We start from the raw sequence: 24,822 nt of genomic DNA, 5'->3' as shown, positions 1-24,822 counted from the left end.
TGGAATGTTACATTCCTGCTATCAAACGTCCTTGTTAGTGAGATTTAGGTCTTAAAAGAAATTTAACTTTATTTACTTTTCCTTCTACCTCCGTCTCCTTCGGTTTTTTATGGAGGGGAGGGTGACGTTAGGGCTTGAGGAACTGAGTTATATATCTTTGGAAATTGGGCTATTGATAAGGCAACTTCTTTGTTGTAAATCTCAAGGACATTTGTAAACCAAGAGAGACTCCTGCCTTGCAGGACTGTGATCTCTGCAAGATAACCATTTGCTCTTCTTTTAGGGCCCTCAGCGGTGCCTGTGAAATGTCACACATATTACCAAGGGGAGTGGGTGGAGAGGGGGTGCAAGGCACCAGCCCCTGCTCCATCCTCAGCCAGCCTCCTGCTCCCTCATCAGTACTATTTGTGTTATTTATATTTGTATGTGGTTCTCAGCATCAGCATCAAACTTGTAAAAGTCCAAGATTCCTATAGGAAAAAATGGCAGGGCCCACCTGATAAGGAATAGTTTGATATTTGGCCTTCCTGAATATATTAACAAATTATCTATAGGCAGTAATCCACCAGGCTTTACAGAGGCATTTCCTCCCTGTTTCCTCATCTGTTCTTGCGAAGTCACTGGGGATTTGTTTTGTTTGCTTAGTTTTCACATTGTATTCCAGATTGTGTGTGTGTGTGTGTGTGTGGGCATGGCATCAACTACTGGCCATAAAATGAGTTATGTGGCATGGCTGAAAAATTAAAAAAAAAAAGATCATTTCAATGAATGAGTATTCCTTTAATATGTAAACATACAAAAATCCCTACCTGGGATGGTTCTTTCTTCCTTTTTTTGATGTTGCTCATCAGGAAGCACTGTCTCAAGATTTCTCTCTCCACAACACATGCATATGATGACCTCTCTTTCGTCATCCTAAATGAGAGGTGCATTCATGGGATAGAATAAAGCATTTGGTTCTGTGCCACTGGGCAGGGCCCACTCCTAGCAGAACTTTGATGTGAAATGACCTGATATTCATCATAGCCACTGTCCTTCTTGTACTCTCCATTCTTACAGGGGGGATAAGATAAACACATAATAACAGCAGGAAGTATGTGATAAGAATAGACATTTGAATCATAGTTTTTCAGAAGAAGGCTTTACACAGAATTTAGACTTAGAGCTGAGTATTGAAGCATGGGTACTCTTTAGATAGAATGGCATTCCTTTTTCCTCCTTACTAAAGCCTACTCTTCAGAAATAATATTGTATAAGCCACCTATGTGTTAGGATGCATTTTTGAAGTTACGTTTTACAGAGTTACATACATTTAAAACAATGACTTCAGTTATATCGTAAGAAACATATTCTTAGAGGCATTACTGAGCAGGGACTAGGGATTATTTTTAGACAGGAGGATCATCCTAGAACTTCTAAAATTATATTATATATATTTTATCAGCCTACAAGGGTCATGCTTACCCCTAGCCATATTGGATGAACAGCTTCCACCTAGGAGAAACTGGCAAGCTAATTCTTCCCTTTTGCTGAATTAGAGTCAGTCTCTTCTTAAAATGCAGTGAGTTCTCCTGTTGCTGAAGAGTTGTTTGTCTCAGGTCCATATTAAAGGATAGTAGGACTTCTTTCCTTCACAGTGGCTATAGACTTTTTAATAGAGTGCAGTGGCTTAGAACTAATATTATAAGGAATACATGATTCTGCTCATAAATACTCAGGCATATCTGTGTTGTTCCTTGTTCCTTGGAGGGAAGAGAAAATTAAGGTCAATATGGAATTGTTAAAAGTAATGTATTTGGGGGTGCCTGGGTGGCTCAGTCCATTAAGCATCTGCCTTTGGCTCCCGTCATGATTTCAGGCTCCTTACCATTGTAAACACATCCATTCATAAATAAGATGACCAAATTACCAGACTACTTGAAAGTCATCAATGGTACTCTACTGTCTACTAAATAAAGTTGAACTTTAATTTTCAATGTCCTTTGTAATTTCTTTCTTTTTGCTTCCACAGCTTAAAGTAGTACCCATCTCTTTCTTACTGTTTTTTAGTGATACAAAACTGAAAGCAATCTTGTGGTACAACTCTGCAACCAAAAAGAGAATTCCAAAGATTTCTAAATAAAATTCTCTTTGTCCTTTGGAGGGTAGCGCAGCAATTTAATCAAGTAATTATTGACCACCTAAGTTCCACATTAGAGATTGTGACAGATACAAATAACATAAGGTGACATTTAGTCTTGGTTTGCCAGGGACAGCCCTTACTTGTGTCTGAAATCAAAGAACTATTACTAATATCCTCTTTTTGCTCTCATTTTGGATGAGAAATTAGGTGAGCACCCATATAGGACACAATTATTGCTATTATAGAGAAATCATTTGGATATGCATGCAGGAAATTATTAAAGAAAAATACAAGATTTGATACAATCAAGCATTTAATTTTCTGATGGAACCCAAAATGTTGTATTCTTGAGGGACAGTGAGAGAGTTGAAGCTATTAGGAAAGGTTTTCAATAGGAGGAACCTGAAGTCTGGATAGACAGAGAAGGGGGGTTGACATTCCTAGTGAGAAGCCATAGGGGTGGGAATATACATGATAATTTTGTGCTCCACTAAAGAAAGTGACTTGAATGGAGTGGGGAGAATGGTTTGTGAGATGAGGTATGTTACTTGATGGGGAAATTCTCCCTTTCCATAGCCTCACCTGAGGGAATTGTATTGAAGGGGAAATCCATCTTAGTTAGGCTCAGGTAGACTTCTGCTATCCCATGGGACACAGTTACATGGCACAGACTAATCTTACTCTTGTCACAGGACTAATTGGATAGAAATAATTTCCTGCCAGAACCTGTTTTGTGTAAGATGATGTGTATCTTCTAAGTCAATAACCTCTAGAATTATTATTATTCCTTTATTTTAAATGAGAGGAGGAACAGAAATAAAAATACTCTGATGTGCTCCATGTGGTGTACTGCCACATTTTACAATGCATTCTTAGGCAATCAGTCTACGTTCTTGTCCCTACTGTATCTTGCACATTCATTACACAAAGCAAATATTTCTTTTACTCCTCTCTCTTCCCACACTGCAAATTTTGTATACTCAGGATCTTATTTTAATTATATTTTATCTTCAAATGCCTTGCATAATACACTCAATAAATAGTAAAAAGATGATGTTGATTTTCTGCTTTTGATGATTCGGTTTTCGGACAAAAAGGTCGAAAGATCCTCAAAAAAAAAAAAAACAGAGAAAGGAATGTAATGTACTTTTAGGGCTAAACATGGTCAGAACTTATAAATGGCTTCTCTACTTAGTTCAGGATGTTTTGATTTTTGTCATGGATTTGACTATGTATAAAATTATTACCTGAAAAATGATAACCATAAGATGTCTCGTCTCTCTTCTCAGCAAAGACATGATGTCCCCTATTTGGATACTGATATATTTTACTCTTTTTAATGTTTGTTTCTAATATTACCTAAATGACAGTCAATAAATATTAAAGTTTAGATACAGAATTTGTCCTTTACTGCCGTCCCTAATGCTTATTCTTATTTGTATTCCCTAAGACCACAAATAGTCATATGAGGAACTCTGATGGGCTTTGGAGTCAGATGGACCCGGTTTAAATTATTCTATTTCACTAACTAGCTTTGTGATCACTTATAATTTCTTTTCTCCAAGCCTCCATTTCTGTTCTATAAAATGGGAACAATAATAGAACATATCTTATAGAGGTGTTGTGATTATTAAACAAAATATATATTTAAAAAGAATATTGTAGGGAGGTGATCTCAAGATGGTGACAGGTCATTTCTGACTTCAGTTCCCCTTACAAGACAAGAAGCTAGAAATTAACCCTAGACAAGATACCACTGTGAAAATCTCAGAACTTGGGGGTAAGGCTGAAACACCCCCCAGGAACACAGTGACTGAGGAAGTCTTCATTAGAAGGGTAAGAGGCATAGTTTTACTTTGCCCACATTGCCCCTTTCTCATGCTGGCATCGCACAGCACTGAGAGGGCTCTTTCAGGCCTATGGTTTTTCCAGTAGGAAAAGAGAACCCACAGTAGATATCCAGCTTCCCCACATTGTAGGACACTTCCTTGGAAGCCTATTCAGGTTTCTCCCCACAGGGATCATAGGGAGCATCTATAAGGGTTAATCACTGGGAATCAGATAGAGATGAAAGAAGAAGGTAGAGTTTATAGCACCCACCAATCATATATTAGTGGACCACACTCTTGCTTGCAGTGGTCCCAAGCAGAAATCCCAGCCAGCAGCTCTGCCCAACTGCAGAGTTGAGACAGTGGCGCCATCTGGCCAGGGAGCTTGGTTAGCAGTTCTGTGTGATTTAGTTCCCCAGTCAACTAGCTATACCACCCGTGGAACCCATTCTACATGTTGGTAGAATGGAAATAAATTTGCAGCCCCGCTCAAATGTGAAGTATAGTCTCTAATTCTGCCTGATCAGAAAACCTGGCCAGAGAACCTGGGTATCTGTGGAGCCCATCCTTCAGTCCTGCTTGGGCAGAGAGCCAAATCAGCAACCCTTTCTAACTGTTGATCCTCTAGCCCTGCATAATAAGGGATCCTAAACAGTGACCCTGGGAAGACTCAGAGCACAGCCTATGATATTGCCCAGCCATGGAGACCAGATTATAGTCCTACTCAGCAATAGATACCAATACATGGCCGTGCTCAGTTGCTATGGACTCACCCAGGCAAAAACGTCCAAGTAGTGATCCCTCCTAATCACAGAGCATAGTTTGGTACCCTACCTGACCAGAGTCTAGATTTTGACCCTACCCTACTGTGGAGCTTAGTTTCTAGCACCACCCAACTGCTGGAAAACCTATCTGCACAGAGAGCCTGGCAAGTGACTTTACCTTACAACAGAGCTCAGCCAACGTTAACTTATCACAGGGCAGCTGTAGCACTGCCCAACTTTAGGTCACAGTCTGTGGCCCCACCTGAACACAGAGCAAGGCCTGAGGCCCCTGTCTGATCATGGAGCTCTTCTTGTGGCCCTGCATGAACACAGATAGGTAGCATAGCCTGAGGCCTCACCCAGCCAGAAGCATTTGTGGAGTCTAGGTCAAAGCCCTGCCCAACTTCAGAGTCCAACCAGTAACACTGCCTTGCCAGGGAACATAGCCTGCAACTTTGCCCAACTACATGTGAATATAGAACCTAGCTAGTAAAGCAGAATCAGCAGCCCTGCCTGATTAGACAGCTCACCTAGTGGCTCCACTTGAACATGGAGCTCAGCCAGCAGCACCATTTCCCACCTTAGACAATAGGCAGTAGCCTTGCTTAACTAGAGACCCTAATATGAAACCACACTTACTTGTTAATCCTGCCAACTGACTCGTGGAATCCTGCATGCTGAGCTGATTCATGAAGGTCTTTTTCTGTCATAACAAACCTGTAAAGTCAGGAAGAGGAGATTGCTTATTCAAGTGCATATATATCAATGCAAAGATATGGGATCATGAAAAATCAGGTAAACGTTATACACCAAAGGAAACAAATAAAACTGATAACTGACCCTAAAGAAATGGAGATCTATGAATTTGGAATCTCTGAATTTAGAATATCATCTTTCTTTAAATTTATTTTTATTTTTAAATTTTTATTTATTTTTTTAAACATTTTTTTCAGTGTTCCAAAATTCATTGTTTATGCACCACACCCAGTGCTCCATGTAATATGTGTCCTCCACAGTACCCACTACCAGGCTCATCCCCCCACCTCCCTTCAAACCCTCAGTTTGTCTCTCAGAGTCCATAGTCTCTCATGGTTTGTCTCCACCTCCAATTTTCCCCAACTCACTTCTCCTCTCCATCTCCCAGTGTCCTCTGTGTTATTCCTTATGCTCCACAAGTCAGTGAAACCATATGATAATTGACTCTCTCTGTTTGGTTTATTTCACTCAACATAATCTCTTCTAGTCCCATCCATGTTGACAAAGAAGTTCAGTAAATTGGGGCAGCTGGGTGGCTTAGTGGGTTAAAGCCTCTGCCTTCAGCTCAGGTCATGATCCTGGGGGCCTGGGATTGAGCCCTGCATCAGGCTCTCTGCCCTGCAAGCAGCCTCTTTCCTCCTCTCTCTCTGCCTGCCTCTGTGCCTACTTGTGATCTCTGTCTGTCAAATAAATAAATAAAATCTTAAAAAAAAAGAAATTCAGTAAACTACAAAAATGTACAGACAACTAAATGAAATTAGGAAAATAATGCATAAATAAAATATATTTAACAACAAAATAAAAGCCGTTAATAAAAAAACATAAGCAAATCTTAGAGTTAAAGACTCCAATGACTGTATTGCAGATATCAACAGAGAAATTAAACAGAAGATCCAACAAAACAGAAAAAAAATTATTGAACTTGTAGATCATTGAAATTATCCAGTTAAATATACAAAAAGGAAAAAGAATGAAAAAGAGAAAGATTACAGGAGTTATGGAATACAATAAACAGAAATCATGTACACATTATAGAAAACCAGACTAGAGGAAAAGATAAAGTCTATTTATTTATTTATTTATTGTTTTGTTTTTTGTTTTTTATTTTTTAATTTTTATAAACATATAATATATTTTTATCCCCAGGGGTACAGGTCTGTGAATCGCCAGGTTTACACACTTCAAAGCACTCACCATAGCACCTACCCTCCCCAACGCCCATAACCCCACCCCCTTTCTCCCAAACCCCCTCCCCCCAGCAACCCTCAGTTTGTTTTGTGAGATTAAGAGTCACTTATCATTTGTCTCCCTCCCAATCCCATCTTGTTTCATTTATTCTTCTCCTACCCCTTTGACCCCCCCCCATGTTGCATCTCCACTTCCTCATATCAGGGAGATCACATGATAGTTGTCTTTCTCTGATTGACTTATTTCGCTAAGCATGATACGCTCTAGTTCCATCCACATCGTCACAAATGGCAAGATTTCATTTCTTTTGATGGCTGCATAGTTTTTCATTGTGTATATATACCACCTCTTCTCTTCTTTATCCATTCATCTGTTGATGGACATCTAGGTTCTTTCCATAGTTTGGCTATTGTGGACATTGCTGCTATAAACATTCGGGTGCACGTGCCCCTTTGGATCACTACGTTTGTATCTTTAGGGTAAATACCCAGTAGTGCAATTGCTGGGTCTTAGGGTAGTTCTATTTTCAACATTCTGAGGAACCTCCATGCTGTTTTCCAGAGTGGTTGCACCAGTTTGCATTCCCACCAGTGTAGGAGGGTTCCCCTTTCTCTGCATCCTTGCAAGCATCTGTCATTTCCTGACTTGTTGATTTTAGCCATTCTGACTGGTGTGAGGTGATATCTCATTGTGGTTTTGATTTGTATTTCCCTGATGCCAAGTGATGGCATCTGGATGTCTTCTTTGTAGAAATGTCTGTTCATGTCTTCTGCCCATTTCTTGATTGGATTATTTGTTCTTTGAGTTTTGAGTTTGCTAAGTTCTTTATAAATTTTGGACACTAGCCCTTTATCTGATGGATATGAAATCAATGCACAGAAATCAGTTGCATTTCTCTACACCAACAACAAGACAGAAGAAAGAGAAATTAAGGAGTCAATCCCATTTACAATTGCACCCAAAACTATAAGATACCTAGGAATAAACCTAACCAAAGAGGCTAAGAATCTATACTCAGAAAACTATAAAGTACTCATGAAAGAAATTGAGGAAGACACAAAGAAATGTAAAAATGTTCCATGCTCCTGGATTGGAAGAATAAATATTGTGAAAATATCTATGCTACCTGAAGCAATCTATGCATTTAATGCAATTCCTATTAAAGTACCATCCATTTTCTTCAAAGAAATGGAACAAATAATCCTAAAATTTATATGGAACCAGAAAAGACCTCAAATAGCCAAAGGAATATTGAAAAAGAAAGCCAACGTTGGTGGCATCACAATTCCGGACTTCAAGCTCTATTACAAAGCTGTCATTATCAAGACAGCATGGTACTGGCACAAAAACAGACACATAGATCAATGGAACAGAATAGAGAGCCCAGAAATAGACCCTCAAATCTATGGTCAACTCATCTTCGACAAAGCAGGAAAGAATGTCCAATGGAAAAATGACAGCCTCTTCAATAAATGGTGCTGGGAAAATTGGACAGCCACATGCAGAAAAATGAAATTGGACCATTTTCTTACACCCCACATGGAAATAGACTAAAAATGGATGAAGGACCTCAATGTGCGAAAGGAACCATCCAAATCCTTGAGGAGAACACAGGCAGCAACCCCTTCGACCTGAGCCGCAGCAACATCTTCCTAGGAACATCGCCAAAGGCAAGGGAAGCAAGGGCAAAAATGAACTATTGGGATTTCATCAAGATCAAAAGCTTTGGCACAGCAAAAGAAACAGTTAACAAAACCAAAAGACAACTGACAGAATGGGATAAAGTCTATTTAAACCAATAATGGAGGACAGAAAGTCTATTTAAAGCAATAATGGCTGAAACCTGGGGAGAGAAAGACATCCAGACTTATCAGGCCAAAAGATTCCAAACAGGTTGAAGCCAAAAGGGCCACAAAGAAACACGTTATAATTAAATTACTAAAAGTCAAATATAAAAGGAAAAATTTTAAGCAGTAAGACAAAATTTACTCATTACGTACAGAGGAGCCTTTCTAAGACTATCAAAATAAACTTTGCAGACCAGTAGAAAGTAGAATGACATATTCAAAATACTGAAAGAAAAAACTGTCACTAAAAGACTACATCAAGGAAAGCTGTCCTTTTTTTGTCCTAAACAAAAGCTGAGAGAGTCTGTCACCACTAGAATCACCTTATAAGAAATGTGAACGGGTGTTCTTCAAACTAAAATAAAATAATAGTAATATTATAAAAACATATGAATGTATAAAACTTACTAGTTAAAGTAAATATGTAGTCAAAGCCAGATTCTCTAACATTATAATGGTAGTACATAAATCTCAACTTGAAAACATAAAAAACAAATGTATTAAATATAACTATACTATAATAACTTGTTATTAGATACCTCATATTAAAATGGAAATTGTAATATGAATAAACTAAAATAGGAGGTAAAATATAAAGTTTCTGTATGCTATGAGGTTCTTACAGCTTAAAAGAAATAAGAAAAGAAGAAGGAACAAAGGATCTGCAAAAAAGTAAAAAAACTGACAAAACAGACTTTAAGTTAAAAATGATTGATGACAAAAAAGGCAATTATATAATAATAAAGGGGTCAATCCATCAAGAAGATGAAATACTTGTAAGTATTTATGAATCCAACATCAGAACATATTATTTTAAATATACAAAGAAAATACTGAGAAATATAAATAAACTATACTAATAAAAAATACAATAATAGTCAAAGACTTTAATACATTACTAACAACAATGATAGATCATCCAGAGAGAGAACCAATGAATTTGAACAACAATATAAAGCAAATGGAAATAACAGACCTATACAGAACATTCTATCCAGCAACAGAAAGCTGCACATTCTTCTTGTAAGGACACAGAACATATATAAATCCATATAAATTACATAACACTTCTGAATAACAAATGGATCAAGGAGGAAATCAAGAAGAAAATAAAAAGATTTCCTGAGAAAAAGAAAAATAGAAACACAATATACCAAAATTTATGGGTTGTATCAAAAGCAATTCTAAGAGGGAAGGTGAAAGCTATAAACACATACATCAAGAAAAAAATTAAGATCTCAAATAATTTTACATCATACCTTAAGGAACTGGAAAAGGAAAAATGAGCTAAGCCCAAAGCTAGCAGGTGGGGGGAGGAATAATATAAATTAGAATAGAAATAAATGGGTAAAGACTGAGCAAGATGATGGAAGAGTAGGAGTTTGAAATGTCCGCATGTCCCAGGAGTTCAGTTAGATAGTTATCAAACCATTCTGAATGCCTACAGACTCATCAGGAAATAGAAGAGAAAAAGATCAGCAACCCTGGGAACAGAAAATTGACCACTTTCCAGAAGGTAGGACATGTGGAAAAGTGAATCTGAAGCAACAGGGAAATAGACCATGGTGGGAGGGGCCAGTTCCTGGCAAGTGAGAGAGCAGTGGAGCACAAAATTGGAACTTTTAGAAGTTTGCTCCACTGAGGGATGTCACTCCAGAGATGAGACTGAGTGGGGGATGGAGCTCTCATGGGGACAGTGGGTCTCAGGACCTGTGGGGACACAAAAAGACCAGGGGTGTCTGAGTGTGGCAGAGCTCCCGGTATCAAGTGGGGAAGTTGGCTGCAGAAATGGAGTCAAGAGTGGGCTCTCAATTCTGGATTACCTTAAACTGTGATTCAAGGCAGAGTTTGACCACTGCTCTTCAAGAAGGGACCCCACAAGTGGCAGATCCAGAGAGACTCCTTCCTTCCTCCTCTGGGAGCAGCTGCATGGGAGCATGCTGCCAGAATCTGCTGGGTTTGAAGACTTCAAACAGGGCTGTTTGCCAGAGATAGAAACACTAGGCCATAAGCCAGATGAGCATGAAGTACAGCCGGAGATGAGGGAGTTGGGAGGGATTGACTGCTCTTCTCTGAGGGCACATTGAAGAGTGGGGCCCTGAGCACTCAGCTCCTCTGGCACCAGAGATTGGGAGCCACCATATTCATTCCTGCCCTCCAAAGCTGTACGGAAAACGTTCAGGGAACAAAAGCTCCTGAGAGCAAACCCAAGCAGATTACCTAGACTGGCCCCAAGCAAGGTGGTGCAATTCTGCCTCAGGCAAAGACATTCAAGAATCAGTGCAACAGACCTCTCCCCCAGAAGATCAGCAAGAACACCCAGCCAAGAACAAGTTCATTGATCAATGAAAACTGCAGAACTCCAGAGCTGGAAGAAGCAACACATAGAATTTATGACTTTTCCCCATGATCCTTTAGTCTTTCAAAGTTAATTTTTAAAATTTTATTTTTTCTTATTCTATTTTTAAAATTTTTTCCTCTTTCCTATTTTAACGTTTTAACTATTTTATATTACCAATACCTTTTATAAAATCTTTTAAAATTTTCACTGTTATAGTCATATTTTATCCCTTCATTGTATTTATCCTTATTTTTTGTATGTACATATATTTTTTTTCTTTAAAATTTTGGGACACAATTTCTTCTAATACATCAAAATATGCCCTAAATCTAGTGAATGGCTTTTTTTCTAGTCTACAGCCTGATCACATTCTTTCCTTTTTTTTTCCTTTTCTTTTTTCAACCAACTTATTATCTTATAAATTACTTTTATAGAATCTTTTTAAATTTTCATCTTTACCTTCATATTCCATCCCTTCATCATTTACCCTTATTTTTGTATATATATAAGTTTTTCTTTCTTTAAAATTTTGGGAAGTAGTTTATTCTAACTGACCAAAATATACCTAAAATCAAGTGTGTCACTCTGTTCTATTCATGAGTCTAATATATATATTCCTATTCTTTTTTCCCCCCTTTCTCCCTTTTCCCCCTTTCTTCTTCCCTGGGTTTTGGGTCTCTTCTGATTTGGTTAGTGTATATTTTTCTCAGTTTATTGATACCCTTTTAGTATTTTGTTATCTCATTCATCTATTCTTATCTGGATAAAATGCCAAGGTTGAAAAACTCACCACAAAACAAAACAAAACAAAAAATAAACAAGAGGCAGTACTGATGGCTAATCAATACAGACATTAACAATATGTCAGAAATTGAGTTCAGAATTATGATTATCAACGTGCTAGCTGGGCTCAAAAAAAAAAAAAAAACATGGGAGATATTGGAGAATCCCTCTCTGGAGAAATAAAATCCCTTTCTGGAGAAATAAAAGAACTAAAATCTAACCAAGTTGAAATAAAAAATGTTATTAATGAGAAGCAGTAAAAAATGGAGGTGCTTACTGCTAGGATAAATGAGGCAGATGAGAGAATCAGTGATATAGATCACCCAATGATGGAGAATAAAGCAGCTGAGCAAAAGAGAGACAAACAACTACTGGACCATGAAGGGAGAATTTGATAGATAAGTGATAACATAAGATGAAACAATATTAGAATAACTGGGATCCAAGAAGAAGAGGAGAGAGAGGAGCAGAAGGTATATTGGAGCAAATTATAGCAGAGAATTTCCCTAGTTTAGTGAAGAGAACAAGCACCAAAATCTAGGAGGCACAAGGAAACCCCCTCAAAACAATAAAAATAGGTCCACATCCTATCATCTAATAGTAAAACTTACAAGTTTCAGTGACAAAGAGAAAATCCTGAAAGCAGTTCAGGACAAGAGGTCTGTAACACAGTGTTAGAAATATTAGATTGGCAGCAGACCTATCCACAGAGACCTGGCAGGCCAGAAAGGACTGGCAAGATATATTCAGAGTACTAAATGAGAAAAATATGCAGCAAAGAATACTATATCCAGTTAGGCTGTAATTGAAAATAGAAGGAGAGATAAAAAGCTTCCAGGACACTGGAAAGAAAAAACTAAAAGAATTTGCAAACACAAAATGAGGAAGTATTGAAATATTGAAATATTGAAAGGGGACCTCTAAGCAAAGAGAGAGCCTAAAACTAACAAACCAGAAAGGAAGAGAGACAATATACAGTAACAGTCAACTTACAGGCAATACAATGGCACTAAATTCATACCTTTCAATAGTTATCTGAATGTAAATGGGCTAAATGCCCCAATCAAAAGACACAGTGTGTTAGAAGGGATTTAAAAAAAACAAAACCAAAAACAAAGAACAAAAAACAAAAAATAAGACCCACTGATATTTTGTCTCCAAGAAACTCATTTTAGACCCAAAGACACCTCCAGATTTAAAGTGAGGGCTGGAAAAAAAAATTTATCATGATAATGGACATCAAAAGAAATCTAGGATTGCAATCCTTATATCAGATAAATTAGATTTTAAGGCAAAGACTATAATAAGAGATGAAAAAAAACACCATATCATGCATAAAGTGTCTGTCCAACAAAAATAACTAACAATTTTAAATATCTATGTCCCTAACATAGGAGCAGCCAATTATATAAACCAATTAATAACAAAATCAAAGAAACACATTGACAATAGTATAATAATAGTAGGGGACTTTAACACCCCTGTTACTGAAATGGACAGATCATCTAAACAAAAGATCAACAAGGAAATAAAGGCTTTAAATTACACACTGGACCAGATGGACATCACTGATATATTTAAAACATTCCATCCCAAAACAACAGAATACACATTCTTCTCTAGTGCACTTGGAACATTCTCCAGAATAGGTCACATCCTGGGTCACAAACCAGGTCTCAACTTGTACCATAAGATTGGGATCATTCCATGCATATTTTCAGACCACAATGCTTAGAAACTTGAACTCAATCACAAGAGGAAAGTTGGAAAGAACTCAAATACATGGAGGCTACAGAGCAACCTACTAAAGAATGAATGGGTCAACCAGAAAATTAAAGAAGAATTAAAAAAATTCATGGAAACAAATGAAAATGAAAACACAATGGTTCAAAATCTGTGGGACACAGCAAAGGTAGTCCTGAGAGGAAAGTATATAGCAATACAAGCCTTTCTCAAGAAACAAGAAAGGTCTCAAGTACACAACCTAACTCCACACTTAAAGGAGTTGGAAAAAGAACAGCAAAGAAAGCCTAAATAAGCAGGAGAAGAAAAATAATAAAGATCAGAGCAGAAATCAATGAAATAGAAACAAACGAATGAACAAACAAACAAACAAACAAAAAACAGTAGAACAAATCAAAGAAACTAGTAGCTGGTTCTCTGAAAGAATTAGTAAAGAAAAGAGAGGGGACCCAAATTAATAAAATCATGGATGAAAGAGGAGAGATCACAACCAACACCAAAGAAATACAAACAATGATAAGAACATATTATGAGGGGCACCTGGGTGGCTCAGTGGGTTAAAGCCTCAGCCTTCAGCTCAGGTCATGATCCCAGGGTCCTGGAATCAAGCCCCACATCAGGATCTCTGCTCAGCAGGGGGCTTCTCTCTCTCTGCCTGCCTCTCTGCCTACCTGTGATCCCTGTCTATCAAATAAATAAATAAATAAATAAATAAATAAAAATATCTTTTTTTTTTTTTTTTTTTAAAGAACGTATTATGAGCAACTCTACACCAGCCAGTTTGACAATATGGAAGAAATGAATGCATTCCTAGAGATGTATAAACTACCAAGCTGAGCCAGGAAGAAACAGAAAACCTGAACATACCCATAACTAGTAAGGAGATTAAAGTAGTCATCAAAAATCTCCCAATAAACAAGAGCCCAGGGCCAGAGAGCTTCCCAGGAGAATTTTACCAAACATTTAAAGTAGAATTAATTACCTATTCTACTGAAACTGTTCCAAAAAATAGAAATGGAAGAAAAACTTCCAGACTCATTTATGAGGCCAGCACTACCTTGATCCCCAAATCAGACAAAGACCCCATCAAAGAAGAATTACAGATCAATATCCTTGATGAACATGGATGCAAAAATTCTCACCAAAATACTAGCCAATAGGATCCAATGGTACATTAAAAGGATTATTCACCATGACCAAGTGGGATTTATTACTGTACTGCAAGTTTGGTTCAACATCCACAAATCATACAAGGTGATACAATATATTAAGAAACGAAAGAACAAGAACCATATAATACTGTCAATAGATGCTGTAAAAGAATTTGACAACATATAGCATCCTTTCTTGAACAAAACTCTTGACAGTGTGGGCATAGAGGGTATATATCTCAATATCATCAAAGCCATCTATGAAAAACCCACAGTGAATATCATTCAGGAACATGGCAGGGATGCCCACTATACCACTGTTATTCAACATAGTACTAGAAGTCCTAGTGTCAGCAATCAGTCAACAAAAAGAAATAAAAGACATCCGAATCAAAAAAGAAGTCAAACTTTCACTCTTTGAAGATGAAACGATAATTTATGTGGAAAAAACAAAAGACTCCACTCCAAAACTGCTAGAACTCATACAGGAATTCAGTAAAGTGTCAGGGTATAAAACCAATGCACAGAAATCAGGTGCATTTCTATACACCAAGAGTAAGACAGAAGAAAGAGAAATTAAGCAGTTGATCCCACTTATAATTGCACCCCAAACCAGAGAATATCTAGTAGGAGTAAACCTAACCAAAGAGCCGAAGAATTTGTATTCAGAAACTATAAACTACTCATGAAAGAAATTGAGGAAGGCATAAAGAAATGAAAAAACTTTCCATGCTCATGTATTGGAAAAATAAATATTGTGAAAATGCCTATGCTACCTAAAGCAATCTATACATTTAATGCAATCTCTATCAAAATATCATCAGTTTTTTTTAAATTAATGGAACAAAAAATCCTAAAATTTATATGGAACCAGAAAAGATCCTAAATAGAGGAATGTTGAAAAAGAAAGCCAAAGTTGGTGGCATTGCAATTCCAAACTTCAAGCTCTATTACAAAGCTGTAATCATCATGGCAGTGTGGTACTGGCACTAAAACAGACACATAGATCAGGGGAACAGAATAGAGCGCCCAGAAATGGACCCTCAACTCTATGGTCAACTAGTCTTTGACAAAGAAGGAAAGAATGTTCAATGGAAAAAAGACAGCCTCGTCAATAAATGGTGTTGAGAAAATTGGACAGCAACATGCAGAAGGATGATATTTGACCATTTCTTTACACCACACATAAAAAGAGACTCTAAATAGATGAAAGACCTCAATGTGAGACAAAATCAAAATCCTTGAGGAGGACAGAGGCGGAAATCTCTTAGATCTCAGCCACAGCAAATTCTTCCTAGAGACATTCCCAAAGGCAAGGGAAGCAAGGGCAAAAATGAACTGTTGAGACATTATCAAGATCAAAAGCTTTTGTGCAGCAAAGGAAAAAATCAACAAAACTAAAGAACAGCTGACAGAATGGGAGAAGATATTTGCACATGACATATCAGATAAAGGGTTGGTATCCAAAATCTTTAAAGAACTTATAAAACTCAATACCCAAAGAACAAATAATCCAGTCAAGAAATGGGCAGAGGACATGAATACACATTTGTACAAAGAAGACATCCAGATGACCAACAGACACATGAAAAAGTGCTCCACATCACTTGCCATCAGGAAATACAAATCAAAACTACAGTGAGATACTATCTCACATCAGTCAGAATGGCTACAGTTAACAAGTCAGGAAATGACAGATGTTGGTGAGGATGCAGAGAAAGGGGAACCCTCCTACACTGTTGGTGGAAATGCAAGCTGGTGCAGCCACTCTGGTAAACCATATGGAGGTTCCTCAAGAAATTGAAAATAGTGCTACCCTAGGACCCAGCTATCACATTACTGGGTGTTTATCCTAAAGATACGAATGTAGTGATACGAAGGTGCATGTGTATCTGAATGTTTATAGCAGCAATATCCACAATAACCAAACTATGGAAAGAACCTAGATGACCACCAACAGATGAATGGGTAAAGAAGATATTTACACACACACACACACACACACACAGAGGAATACTATGCAGTCATCAAAAGAAACAAAATCTTGCCATTTGCAATGATGTGGATAGAACTAGAGGATATTATGCTAATCAAAATAAGTCAATCAGAGAAAGACAATTACCACATGATGTCTCTGGCATGAGGAATTAGGGAGGCAGGTTGGGGGTTATGGGGGGTAGGGAGGGAAAGAATGAAACAAGATGGGATGGAGAGGTAGACAAACCATAAGAGACTCTTAATCTCAGGAAACAAATGGAGTGTTTGTGGGGGGTTGGGGGAGAGGGATAGGGTGGCTATGTTACGGACACTGGGGAGGGTATGTGCTATGGTGAGTGCTGTGAAATGTGTAAGCCTGATGATTCATAGACCTGTACCCCTGGGGCAAGTAATACATTATATGTTAATAAAAAACAGATAGACATAAGTGGAATAGGAGACAGGGAAACAATAGGAAAGATTAACAAAATTAAGAGTTCCTTGGAAAGATAAATGAAACTGGCATTTAGACTAACAAAGAAAAACAAAAAAGGACAAATAGAATTCTGAATGAAAGAAGAGATATCACATCAGATTCCACAGAAATACAGTCATAAAAGTATGAACAATTATATGCCAGCAAACTGGACAACCTAAAAGAAATGGATTAATTTCCAGAAACATACAACCTATCATGACTGAAAAAGAATAAATAGAAAATCTGGGCAGATCAGTGAGTAAGGAGATTGAATCAATAATAAAAAACCTCCAACAAAGATAAATCCAGGACCAGCTAGCTTCATTGGTGAACTCTACCAAAAATTTAAAGAAGAATTAACACCAAACCTTCCCAAGCTCTTCCAAAACATTGAAAGGCAGGAAACATTCCCAAATTCATTTTTTGAGGACAACATTATCCTGATACCAAAGTCAGATAAGAACACTACAAGAGAACTATCAGCCAATATGCCTGATGGATATATATACATAAAAATCTCAGTACTAGCAAATTGAATTCAACAACATATTAAATGATCATATGCTATAATCAAGTAGGATTTACCCTTGGGATGAAAAGATGTTTTAACATATGTAAATCAATAAACACATCACATCAATAAAAGATAAAAATTATGTGATCATCTCAATAGATGCAGAAAAAACATTGACAAAATTTAACATCCACTTATGATAAAGGAAGAAAATAGGGAAAAACCCTCAACAAACTGAATGTAGAAGGAATGTACTTCAACACGATAAAGGTCATATATGACAAACACACAACTATTATAATACTAATGGTAAAAGTTGAAAGCTTTTCCTCTAAGATCAGGAACAAGACAAGAATGTCCACACTTAACACACCTATTCAATATAGTACCTGAAGTCCCAGCCAGAGAAATCAGGCAAGAAAAAGAAATAAAAGGCATCCAAATGGAAAAAACAATAAAATGGTCTCTGTAGATGACATGATTGTGTGTATAGAAATCCCTGAAGACTGTACCAAAAACAAAACAAAAAACAACAAAAACTTGTTAGAATAAATAAACTCAATAAAGTTACACATTACAAATTGAGATACAAAAATTAGTTATATTTTATACACAAAAAATGAATTATCTAAAAATACATAGATCTAGTTTAAAAGGCATCAAAAACAAACAAAAATATTTAGGAATGAATTTGACCAAGGATATGAAAGATCTCTACACTGAAAAAAATAAGACATTGATAAAAGAAATTGAAAGAGATACAAATAAATGAAAACATATCCTGTTTTTATAGATTGGAAGAATTAGTATTATGAAAATGTCCACACTACTCAAAGTCAACTTATAGATTCAATGCAACATCTTTCAACATTCCAATGACATTTTTTACACAAGTAGAGAAAACAATCCTAAAATTCATACAGAACTATGAAAGACCCTGAATAGCTAAAGCAATCTTGGGGCGGGGATGGAGAAAAAAGCTGGAGGCATCATGCTTCTTGTCTTCAAACTGTATTACAAAGCTAGAGTAATCAGAACACTTTGGTACTGGCAATAAAGTAAATATAAAAACCATAGAACATGGAACAGAATCAAAAAACATAGAACAAAATCAAGAGCCTGAAAATAAACCCATGTTTATCTGTTTAACTAATACTTCATAAGCAATACTGAATGGGAAAAAGATACATGTTTTCAATAAATGGTGATTAGAAAAGTGGATATTTGTATAGAAAAGAATAAATTGATCCCTATCTTTCACCTCTAAGAAAAGTTAGCTGGAAATGGATTAAAGACTTAAGTGTAATTCCTAAAAACAACAATCCCTGAGGAAGAAAATAGGGAAAAACCTTAACATGGTTTTTGGCAATAATTTTGTAGATACAGCTTCAAAAGCACAAGCATACAAAGTGAAAATAGAAATATGGGACTACCTCAAAATAAAAAAAATTGTATATTGCAAAGGAGATATCATCAAAGTGAAAGACAAGCTACAGAATATAAGAACATATTGCACAGCATATATCTCAAGGAGTTTATATCTAAAACATAAAAGTAATTCATATGATTATATAATAATAGAATCCATCTAAAATGAAACAAAATATCTGAATAAATGGTGCTCACCATCATCAGTCATCAGGAATATGCAAATAAAATCCACAATAAGATACTATCTTATACCTATTAGGATGGCTTTTTAGCAAAAGGCAAGATATAACAAGTGTTGGTGAAGATGTGGAAAAAGGGAATCCTTGTGCACCATTGGTTGGTAAATAAACTGATACAACCATTGTGGGAACAGTATGGAGTTTCCCCCCAAAATTAAAAATAGCATTATCATATGACCTAGCAATCCCACTTTTGGGTATGTGTTTGAAGGAAATGAAATCACTATATTGAGATATCTGCACCCCTCTCACATATTTATTGCAGCATTACTTGTAATAGCCAAGACATAGATACAACCTAAACATTTAATGTCAGGTGACCACTGGGTAAACCTTGGGCCAGTATCCACTGGATAAACAAAACATCACACGACCCCTTCCCACCACACGAATATTATTTAGCTTTCAAAAATGAAATATTTGCCATAACATGAGTGAGATGTAAAGTTGTCATGTTAAGGGAAACAAGAAAAATAAAGACTGCATAATCTCATTTATGTGTGGGATTTGAAAAAAACTGTACTTATAGAAATAAAATAGATTGGTGGTTGTCAAGAGAGAGAGTTGTGGGAGATGAGAGAAATGGGTGAAGCTGATGAAATGCTACAAACTTCCAGTTATTAGATGAGTGAGTCCTGAGGATGTAATGATGACTAAAGTCAACAATACTATATTGTATGCTTAAAAGTTGGTAAGAGGATAGATCTTAAAAGTTCTCACCACACATACACAGTAACTATCAGATGTGATTGATGTATTAACTAACCTTGTGGTACTAATTATTTCATAATACATACACATACCAAACCATCCTGTTGTACATCTCAAACTTATACAATGTTAAATGTCAATTACATCTCAAAACTTGAAAAAAAAAGAATGTTGTGCAGTGCAGCAAATGGTAAGTCCTTAATATTAGCTATTGATATGTTGTAGGAAAACAATTTCCACCAAGAAAATATGTCTCAATTGTCGTAGAAGTAGCAGTTTGGGTATGTGGAATTGGAAATTAAAGAAACTATTTAAGTAAACATATACTTTAAGGAAGATGAATGTAAACTCAAGATTCAGGAGAAACAGGGAAATGAAGATATGTTCTTACTTTTCTAAAACTTTCTTAGCCCCACCCTTTTTTTCTTACATCTTGGTTTCCAATATTTCAAGGAGCCAAGATATACTGCCTCTTTAAAGAAAATTAGGACTTCTCCATCTAGGTTGGCAAATGTGGGCAGGTTCTCTTTTATTTAATAACTGGACCTAGACAGATGCCTGGTTTAAAAATAAAATGAAAAAAGGGGAAAATCTGAATATTCAATACTCATTGAAAATGACAGATTTGGCAGACTAGATGTGAATGTCTGAAGCCAAATGTAAGGTCCATGTGTTCCATTGGTCCTTTTGTTTTTTGAGTAGGACTGGGAAATACTGTGGTTATGAACTATTTTCTAGGGAATTCAAGTGGTAGAAAGGTAAAGTAGGTGATTGAGGCCAAAGCATCTTTGTTAGATTTGTCTCTAAATTGATCTTTGGGTTTAAGAATCAAGACTGGACTGAGACACATGAAAAAATGTTCATCATCATTAGCTATCAGGGAGATTCAAATCAAAACTACATTGAGATACCACCTTACACCAGTTAGAATGGCCAAAATTAACAAGTCAGTAAACAACATGTGTAGGACAGGATGTTGGTGGGAATGCAGGATGGTGCATCCACTTTGGAAAACAATGTGGATATTCCTTAAGAAATTAAAAATAGAAGTTCCCTATGACCCTTCAATTGCGCTACTGGGTATTGACCCCAAAGATTCTGATGTCATAAAAAGAAGGGCCACCTGTACCCTAATGTTCATAGCAGCAATGGCCACAGTTGCCAAACTGTGGAAAGAACCAAGATGCCTTTCAAAGGACGAATGGATAAATAAGATATGGTCCATATATACAATGGAGTATTATGCCTCCATCAAAAAGGATGAATACCCAACTTTTGTATCAACATGGATGGGGCTGGAAGAGATTATGTTGAGTGAAATAAGTCAAACAGAGAGAGTCAATTATCATATGGTTTCACTTACTTGTGGAGCATAAGGAATAACATGGAGACATTGGGAGATGGAGAGGACAAGTGAGTTGGGGGAAATTGGAGGGGGAAATAAACCATGAGAGACTGTGGACTCTGAGAAACAAACAGAGGGTTTTTAGAGGGGAGGGAGGTAGGGGTTGGGTGAGCCTGGTGGTGGGTATTAAGGAGGGCACGTATTGCATGGAGCACTGGGTGTGTGCATAAACAATGAATGCTGAAATACTGAAAAGAAAATATAATGAAAAAAAGAAGACTGGACTGAGCTTTGAGGTACACTGAGAGGAAAGACATCCCATTTTCAACTAAAGTATATGGCTATACACTGGGAGGCATTGCTGATAGACATTCTTGCCTAGGATATTTCTAAGAAGTTACATCTTGATCCAAACATTGGGGTCTTAGATAAGAATGGAGATTTGTATGCCAAACATTACATCCAAACTCAGTAATTAGGACATTCCATACTTACATCATTCTGTTCTTAGCATTGGTACAGAAAGAATGCTCCTCTGAAATGTATTGCTTTTGCTGAAATTTTTCAACTTATACTCAATTACTTGTACATTCCAGTGATTCTACGTTGAAAAAGAAAAACATTAGAATCTAATTATTATATTTAAAAGTTACTTAACTCATTCAGTTATTCATTCATTTCTCTGCCTTTATCCATAAACATTTTGAACAGTTAATAATCAGAAGAGACTTTACATGAGAGAGTTTGGACTCTGAGGAAGTAACTGAAGGTTTTGGAGGGGACGGGGGTGGGAGGTTTGTTGAGCCTGGTAGTGGGTATTGTGGGGGGCACATATTGCATGGAGCACTGGGTGTGGTGCATAAACAATGAATTCTGGAACACTGAAAATAAATAAAAAATAAATAAAAATTGAAAAAAATAAAATAAGATACTTTGTCTCTTTCTAAGAAGTTAAAGAATGTACGCTTTTAACTTTTAAGACATCTGTGACATTGTTGTGTCTATCAAGCTCTTAAGAAATACAATCTCTACGATTTTTTTTTACCCCCACTGGAGTTTGGGAAGTGCCTTATAATCATCAATTTTTAGAATAACGCTCTAATCATACATGGGCATAAGAAGGACATTTCTTGGCCTTTAATAACTATGGCTGTAGTTTGTAATGGCACTTCTGTGGATAGAGTGAGCTAGCTGCTATTGACACAAGTATTTTCTTTACATATCAATTGAGACTTTTTTTGGTTAATAGGTTCTTACAATCTAATTAGATGTTTGAAGACCATGATTTATTTTGATGCAATTATCCAATTGATTTGTTTGTTATTTCCAGCTTCTTACATCCAGTATACCAATATAAGAACACCTCACCTGATGCCAAAGATAACAGACAACTCAGCAGAGCTGGCTGCCTTGACAGTGTATCAACAACAGAGTTGATCTGGCTCCTGATGATTTCAGCAAACCCATTATTAAATTTTTATTAGCCAATGATGAATAAACAGGTTTGGAGCTTTCCTCTCCCTCTTTCTATCTTATTTTGTATAATCAGCATTGTGTGGAAATTTTGTTTTTCTGGTTCCACATTAGTATTTTCAAAGTAAAGTAGTCAATAAATCTTTATAATTGACTCAAATTGTACGAGGACTAGAAGCCAAACATAGAGGTCTATTGATGTGTTTTACAAAGTTGAGATCGAAGCCCATCAGCTCAAGCACAAAACCCTGGTTACTGGGACTTACAAAATATATGATGAATTCAAAATAGAGCAGTTTGGCTCTGGAGAAGTGGTGGTGTTAGTGTGACCTGAGAAATATTAACCAGATAGATTGCTTTTGAATAGAAACCTATATAAAATCAGTGATGTATTATTATCTGACATATATAAACACATGTAATCAGAGAGGCTTTGGGTCTTTATAAGGCAATGCCATTCCAGGCATTTTGTCTGATAACAGAACAATGCTTCAGGTTATGGTACAGTTAAGGTCTCACACATCTTGTGTATGATAAACACATAATTGTGTTTTTCCAGTTGATAGGAAAGAAATACCTCTTCCCACATCAGAAGCATTTCAGATGTCAATACTCTACTAATTTCAGAATATTAGAAAACAAGATATTAAAGTGGTGAGAAAGACCATTATTTTGGAATCCATTTATTAAAACTGAATAATTTCAACAAGGATAGAATTGAGATAGGGACAGTATGAAAGGTAAGTTATAGGGGCGCCTGGGTGGCTCAGTGGGTTAAGCCGCTGCCTTCGGCTCAGGTCATGATCTCAAGGTCCTGGGATCGAGTCCTGCATCGGGCTCTCTGCTCAGCAGGGAGCCTGCTTCCTGCTCTCTCTCTGCCTGCCTCTCTGCCTACTTGTAATCTCTCTCTGTCAAATAAATAAATAAAATCTTAAAAAAAAAAAGAAAGGTAAGTTATAATACAAGATCCCACATTCTCTGATAAAAACCATATTAGGACCCTAAACAAAATACCTTATTGGTTAATTTGACAGTGGAGAAATACACTAACAACCACTATTTGTGTTATCTTTGTACCCTTTATTTTATTTGATTATTGTAGACATTCTGTATTATTCCTGTATTAATCACAGGTAGTAGTATTATTATTAGCCCATTTTAAGGATTGGGAAATAAGGCTGGGAAATAAATTACTTACCCACAACCACCCAGCTACTACTAAGTGGTAGTGCTAGAATTTGAACCAAAGTTGTGTGTGGGTGTGTGTGTGTAGAAAACATCTTTATTTTTTTTAATTTTTAAATTTAAATTCCATTAGAATATATAGAATACATCAATAGCTTCATACGTAATGTTCAATGATTCATCAGTACCTAAGTCTTTGAACTGAAATCGTATGCTCTCTTCACTCTAAAGTTCTGCCTCTGTTTTAAACACTATTGTCTGCCTTAGCCACCAGCTTCATAAACAGTTGTTGAAAGATACACCATTGTTGACAAATAATCATGTTTTGAATCAGCTGTGCACATTTTCTCCAGAACAAAACCTCATATCCATTTAGAAATTCTCTCAGATCTCCTTGTATATCCAAATAGTTCTGGATGAGATATAGTTCTTCATCCAAGTTTGTTTCTTATTATTTCAGTCATTGTGTCATCTGGGTTCATGAAGCCATTTTTTAACACTCCTCACAGTATTTTTCTTCTTACATAATACTTCTAACCAGAGGATTTTAGATAAATTACCTAGGACCTTGTTCTTTCGATCAGCTTTATCAAGTTTCCTAAGTTCTTTCTACGTGTATGAACTTTTTCATTAGCAACTCAAGCAAGACCATCTACTCTTCTCTTATTTAAGAGGAACTCTCTAAGGGAAAAACAAACATTTTCCTGAAAAAACTGCTTACTAATTCAGGAAATCACACGTAAGTGGAAAGAAAAGGCAGATTTTATTGAATCAATTTTGCTTCTTTGAAGGGCCATTGTATCCAATAAAAAGACATGTTTTAATCTTACTATTCTCTCTTTTCCCTTTCTTTTACTGTTCTCCTCATTTGCTCATTTGTGCAATCTGTTTCAGGATAGGTTTTATGGTATCTCAACATGACACATAAAATACAGCTAAGAGATA

General features: G+C 36.5%; 1 long non-coding RNA gene across 5 annotated transcripts in view; it reads right to left on the bottom strand.

The window, feature by feature from the left end:
- The window catches only part of LOC309859251, a 179,573-nt gene that overhangs the window by 127,865 nt on the left and 26,886 nt on the right, over positions 1-24,822 (bottom strand). For 4 of the 5 annotated variants that reach the window (XR_014308636.1, XR_014308637.1, XR_014308638.1 and 1 more), the window contains 3 exons: positions 21,715-21,820; positions 5,355-5,432; positions 810-915 (listed from right to left, as the gene is read on the bottom strand). This is a non-coding gene — a long non-coding RNA (uncharacterized lncRNA). Of the gene's footprint in view, positions 1-809; positions 916-2,901; positions 3,231-5,354; positions 5,433-21,714; positions 21,821-24,822 lie in introns of those variants that run through there. The other variant, XR_014308635.1, reaches the window with a different exon arrangement.

This window comes from Mustela nivalis, assembly GCF_964662115.1.
Source record: "Mustela nivalis genome assembly, chromosome: 2".
NCBI lineage: Eukaryota > Metazoa > Chordata > Mammalia > Carnivora > Mustelidae > Mustela > Mustela nivalis.
The sequence above is the reverse complement of the archived record's forward strand: the minus strand, read 5'-3'. Positions and strand labels throughout refer to the sequence as shown.